At 52.2% G+C, this 6,000-nt stretch overlaps 1 protein-coding gene across 3 annotated transcripts in view; it reads left to right on the top strand.

The window, feature by feature from the left end:
- The first annotated feature begins 620 nt into the window (after nt 1–620).
- The window catches only part of ST6GAL1 (ST6 beta-galactoside alpha-2,6-sialyltransferase 1), a 43,924-nt gene continuing 38,544 nt past the window's right edge, over nt 621–6,000 (top strand). Inside the window, exon 1 of one of the 3 annotated variants that reach the window (XM_040074526.1) lies at nt 621–700. The gene's annotated coding sequence lies outside the window, so the exon portion shown is untranslated. Of the gene's footprint in view, nt 701–1,761; nt 1,853–6,000 lie in introns of those variants that run through there. The other 2 variants (XM_040074527.1, XM_040074528.2) reach the window with 2 other exon arrangements.

Here is a 6,000-nt window from a genome sequence, read left to right as displayed (position 1 = left end):
GTTGCAGCCAGTTGCAGGCAGCGGTAGCCATGTGCCCCACCTTCCACGCTGTATTGCCCTGGGGGTGCAGGGGTGCCCTGAAGGAGCCATGGACCGGATGGCTCTCCCCCGGCAGCACTGAAACGGGCGCTGGGGGAAGCTGCCCGCAGCTGGCTAATGAACTATTGCACTGCATATTCGAAACGAGCCCATAAGTGATGGAGTCAGATGGCAGCTGTGCCAGCGCGGGGCTCTGCCCGTGTCCGTAACGCGGTAGGATCGGTTTTTGTGCCTTTCCACACAGAGCTCCCCGAGGCAGGCGGGCAGGGCCGGCACTGGGGCTCCCTCCGCGGGTGCTGCAGGGTGTGGGGCACTCTGTCCCGGCCGTGTGCGGCACCGAGCGATCCCGCCCGGCTGGGGCTGCGCTCCGCAGCCCGCTGTCGCTCACCGCTCCCCGGGCCGTGCTGGGGAGCGGCTCGGCTGCCGGCGCTCCCGGCCAGCCGCTCCTCCTCCCCGCTGTGCCGTGAGGGGGGGAGGATGAGGAGGCCGAGGAGGATGCCCCGTGCCCGCCGAGGCAGCCGGGCTGGCGGCGCCTCCCCCGAGCGCCGGCCCCCGCCTCCCACCGCCTCAGCGCCTTAAATGCCTCGGCCGCGGCAGCAACAAAGGCGGGCGGCGGCTGTGAGTGAGGGGCCGGCCGAGGGTCGGCGAGGCCGGGCTGGCGGTGAGTGACTGCGGCTCGGTGGTGAGCGGGGAGCTGAGGGGCAGCGGAGCCGGGCTGGCGGTGAATGAGCCACCGAGGGTCGGCGCTGGGCGAGGACGGAGGGGCCGCGGGGGTCGCAGGTGCCGCGGGAGGACGGGAAGGGCCCCGCCCGGCCCGCTCCCGCCGCCCTCGGGGGTCTCGGCTCTGGCGTGAGGCGCTCCCGGCTGTGAGTGGACTCCGGTGGGCAGCGTGGGGCGGACGAGCGCCGGCTCCGCTGCGGCGTAACTTGTTTGTTTGTTTATGTTTCTAACCTCACCAGTATTTCTAAGAGCGGCACGTGTATGGCGGCCGCTGCCCGGGGTGCCTGTCCCCCTGCTCCTGCTGCTCTCCCCGCTGGCAGCGCTGAAGTCCGTGGTGGCTGCGGAGCGCGCCCGGTGGCGGCACCGACGGGAGACGGGATGGGCGGGGGTGAGGCAGACCCCGGCCCCTGCCTCTGCCTGCCTCCGGTCTGTGCTCATCCTCGCCTCAATTTGACAGATCCCTGCTGGCCTGGGTCAGCCCGCAGGGACCCGCGAGTCGTAGCCAGGGATTCACTCTGTGAGTAATTTTAGAAGTAGCTACATTCGTTTCTACTAGCGCACAGCAGGTCAGGCTGCGGAGAGAATAAATAATGTGTAGTGTGTTTTTTGTGCTGCCGTGTACCGGTCTTTCAGGGCAGATCTCTGTGCCTGCATTTATGAGCCTCCGGTAAATCACGGTAGTGGACGAGGGGCAGGGGGTGAAGGAGTGGGAACTGCTGCTGCTTTATGCTGTTCCCATATCTGCTTGCTATAACTGGATCTAATCACTGACAGTGTCAAAACAGAAATAACTGCAAGGGGAAAGGTGCCATGGCAGAGCAGCTGGATGTAGCAGGAGATTTTCTTGGCTGTGAGGGAGTGAGAAACCAGAGCTGCCTATTAATGTGTGAGGAATGAGTCTAACTCTCTCTGTGTGACTCTTCCTTTAGTGGCACACTCACAGGACTACTCTTGCCTGAAGACTAGTAGCTAACCTGGAATACTTTTTTTGAGCTAGGATAACTTTAAATAGATGGGAGTGCTGTGCTGCAAGGCTACATCATCCTCCTGCTCTCAGAGGGGAGTCAGTGGAAGGAGACCCCAGCAGAATGGGGTAAGTGTCCATAAGGTGTGTTACTGAGGGGGAAAGGGACAGCTTTCTGTCCTCACCTTTTGCTGCAAAAACTGATTATTGTACTGACCTTGGTTGTGCATATTGGAAAGTTCTCCTCAACTCCTGGCTTCAAGGACAAAATACAAACACTCATCCCTTGTGTTTCATCACAGTGCCTTGGGTCACTGTGTCAGGGAAGGTTTAGGTGGAGCTCCAAATGCCTGAGGAACTCATATATCTATATGAGTGATGCTAAACCTTTCCCAGGAGGAAGAATATTAGCAGGAAAAATCTTCCCCAAAAGGCCCCTGGGACAGAGGCCAAAAGTGTCTAATGAGGCAGACTTTTCCTGTTAGCTGCAGTTCTTGATGTGGGAGGGTGAGGGCTGGGGGGTTGGAGTGAGCCAATGTGAGGATCTCAGAGGGCAGGCAGCCCATCACCAGGTCTGCTCTGGGCAGCTGATTGCCTCACCTGGGCATAAACCACTGCTCTGGAGGTGAAGCTGCTGCTAAGTCAAGGCAAATCGTCCGTTTTCTTCTGGCTCACAAATGAATTGGTTTGGTGATGGTGCTGTAGGGATCAGCAGCTCTGTAGTGCCAAGGTGTGTGCTCTCTTGGTGTTGGGCACAGGACACCCGTGCGAGGCTGCAGCTTGGCTCTAGATAAATCTATCCACAGCTTTTCTTCTCTCATTTCATTGTTGCTTCTCTTAGGTAAGCTAAATACGGTGGAAGGAACTGTGTTTTTTGGGTTTAGTGGGGAGCATTGTGGGGGTCCTCTGCTGAAATGTGTGCCTCTGGCAAAAGTGGTGCGTGGCCTGAAAATAGAGATGGGCACATTAGTGAGCTGCCACATTATTACTGGAGCTGCAGCGCTCAGCTGGGTGCGTATGTATCTGTCTCCTGCTGGCAGCAAATGTGAGGTTAGGTTTCAGAAAAGAGAATATCTGATCATATCTACATAATTCCTGGACACAAAAATATTTTTTGATGTGACTTTGAGCAGGCTGCCTGCTCTGGCGGCTGCTGTTTGTGTGCTCTGTAACTTGGTTAAAACCAAAGAGTAGAAATGCAGGTGTATCATTGTTCACAGAGACCTGGTTTTCTAGGGGCAAAATAGGTGAGTACTTAAACCTTGTGTTGCAGTGGCTGCTGGCAGAGTCATCTCCTGCAGGAGCTGGGAATACATGAGATGAATTAGAGGTGCCAGTATGAGGTGAGCAGGGGTGGTCTGACAAAGGTCAGAACAGATGTAGCCAGTAATGTTCTGTATCTTAACTGTCCTCGAGGCAGTGGTGCAAGAGAGGCTGCTGCAGGAGCGGATCACTGTGTTCAGAGGTTTATGTCCCTGTGGCTCTGTCAAAGGACAGGAGGGCGCTGCAGGGCAGCCTGTGCCGAGAGGTGTGTCCCCAACAGAAACCTCAACCGCAGCACCTGGCAGCACAGTCTCACCCAGCTCCTGTCCTGCTCTGGGCTGGAGGAACCAGGGGATGGTAAGGGATCAGGTTGTGTTGCCCTTTGCTCTCAGGCTGACTGATGTGGAGATGATTGAACTCAAGTTCTTTGACTGCCGGTGCTTCTCCTCATGCCCTTTCTCTGTTGCACTGGCAGTTTTTGGAAGGGCAGAAATGATGCTGCAGTCATGGTCCTCATCCCTTCCCACAGGAGAGAATCGGTGGCATGCACAGCCACCAGTGAAAATGTCGTTTTCCTGTTCTCTACTCAACACTCATAAAGATCACTGTAAAAGATCTGACAGAATTGTTTTGATGATCTTTTACAAAGTATAAGACCTTTTTCATAGCCTTCAGATTTTGGAAGAGTGATGTAAATCACAATTCTGCACAGGATTAGCAATCAGAGAGCATTATGAATCAGTCTGATACTTTGTCTTAGCCATAGCCCTTCTTAGAATGCTGACCTACATATTGCAGCTTTCACTGTGACTGCTTCACCAAGGACAGGCTTTGCTTCCGAACGTAAGGTGGCCCAGCAGCTGGACATTTTTGTGTTTGAAGAACATTCCTGGTGGCTTTAGATGTGCTTGAAGCCTGTTCTGCTTGACTGGGTAACTTGTCAATGGAGTATGAAATACAAGTGATTCCTTTGAATGTTCTTTTAATTATAATTGTGCTGATGAAAAAACTAGAAGGTGAAATGAGATGCTTTCTGTATAAAGTGCTCTTAGATGTTGAGCCAGCAGGGATTGTTATTATCAGATTCTCTAATCACTTGTGATTAAAAATCTTGGAAAAACTTACATGTTTGAGCCACTTGCTTGTGGGTAAAAATGAAGGTTTATTGCCTGCAGCTCAGTCTTTGGTGAGCTGTGAACCCAAAGCTTTTGTAAAATCCCTCGCTGTGGGTCACTGATGGCACTGAATGTGAATGCACATCTGCTTGTTCCACTTGCAGATGAGTTTTCCTGCTGACTCCCAGAGCGCCGAGGTGAGCAATGATAAAAAGGGGAGTCCAGAACCCTGTCTGCAAAGCAGTGACTTGGCTGATTTAAGGTGGCACTTAAGCCCATTTCTACCTGTCATTGTGATTCCAGCTCTGCAGGATAGATCCTTTGGTTTGAAGGATGCTGGGAAGCAATGAGAAATGCATGTACTGGGGTGCGTGTGCTTGCCAGCACGTACCAGTAGTATGGGCCATGGTAAACGTCCTTTCAGGTGGAGCGTGTGTACAGCAGCATGTTCACATGCAGATCTTGGGTACGGAACATAAGTCGGTTCTGTGGGTGTCCAGGAGCTCTTCTGTGAAACCAGAACAGAGGAGGTCTGCCCTGTAGTTTCTTTGTCTCAGCAGGTTCCAGGCGGGGCCTCTGCCTAGCTTGGGTTTGCTGGTCTCTCTGCAGTGTTTGGAAGCTGCCTGGAGTGCTTGGCTTGGGGTGTCTCTGAAAGTAAGACCTCTGCCACTAAGTCATCCGATGATCTTCAGTGTTTGCTTGTGATGTGTTGCTCACAAGTTCTCACAACATCCATTCTCAAACAGAGGTTGGTGTAGAAAGCTGCAGCACCTTGCAGTTTCTTTTTCTATAAATAGCTAAAATAAAAAGATCTGTTTGCGAGATTAAAAACATTGCAAGTAATATCTCACCTTCTAACAGCAGGGTGCTGAAGTGCAGGGAGGGCTCTGCTTTTCTACCTTGTCTCCTGTGCTCCAGACTCCTTTGCCTGGGAATGGTTTGTCTGTACAGGCAGAAGGGAGCTCTGTGCCAGACTGTGCTAACGTTTCTCTGTGCTCCTGGTGTGTGTTAGCTCTGGGAACTGGCAGCTTCTGAAAATGAGCTGAGCAAAGCTGCTCCTGGTGCCTCAGTGCTGCTGGGGAAGTGGAGAACCCGAATACACCCAGCACAGGATGCCAGTCTGTCTGGCTGTACATCCCACACTGATCCCTGGGCACTGGCGGGCATGTTTGACACAGAGCCCAGCTTGTGCCTGGGGCTCCTGGGCTGGTGGAAACTGGAGACAAACTAATGCTCCCTTCTTAAATATTGCATCCATTCTGCTTACAGTGGCTGCAGTAGTTTGGATTTTCAGCTGTAAAATTTTGCAGAAAAATAAAAGTTGACACTGTTGACAGAAGTGATTAATTTTTCAATATGCATTGCAGCTTGCCCTTTGTGTCTTTGTGGTACAGCATTTGCTGATCAGGAAATCAGAGGGATTCCAATCAACCTGACTCTGTTGGCTGGATTTTCTGCAAATACCCTGTGTGTGCCAGCAGAGTCCCAAGCATGTGGAGAGAGTGTGATGACCCTCACTGGGATGAAATGACAAAAGAAAATGCCACGGCAGTTGTGCAGCAATGACAGCTTTCTAAAATGGATCTCCTGGGGACTAAAAAACATCTGTGGTCCTGGTTTCCCCCTGCTAATCTCAAGGACTTTTTTTTACCTTGCAATAACATTTAATGTACAGCATCAGAGTAATGACTTCTTTGTTCTAAATTTGTGTTTAAGGCAGAATCCTTGGGAAAGGCTGCAAGCAGAACACTGTTCCCTGAGTTGCTCCCTTCTGAAGGCACAGAGCATCCCAAAAGCAATTAGTTTATGTCTTAAATTAATAAAAAACTTCTCAGAGAAGATGTCTTCATGCTGTGAGCTCCATTGCCTAGCAAGACTGAAAATTTGAGCATGAAACTT

This window comes from Hirundo rustica, chromosome 10 (assembly GCF_015227805.2).
Source record: "Hirundo rustica isolate bHirRus1 chromosome 10, bHirRus1.pri.v3, whole genome shotgun sequence".
Classification (NCBI taxonomy): domain Eukaryota; kingdom Metazoa; phylum Chordata; class Aves; order Passeriformes; family Hirundinidae; genus Hirundo; species Hirundo rustica.
The sequence above is the reverse complement of the archived record's forward strand: the minus strand, read 5'-3'. Positions and strand labels throughout refer to the sequence as shown.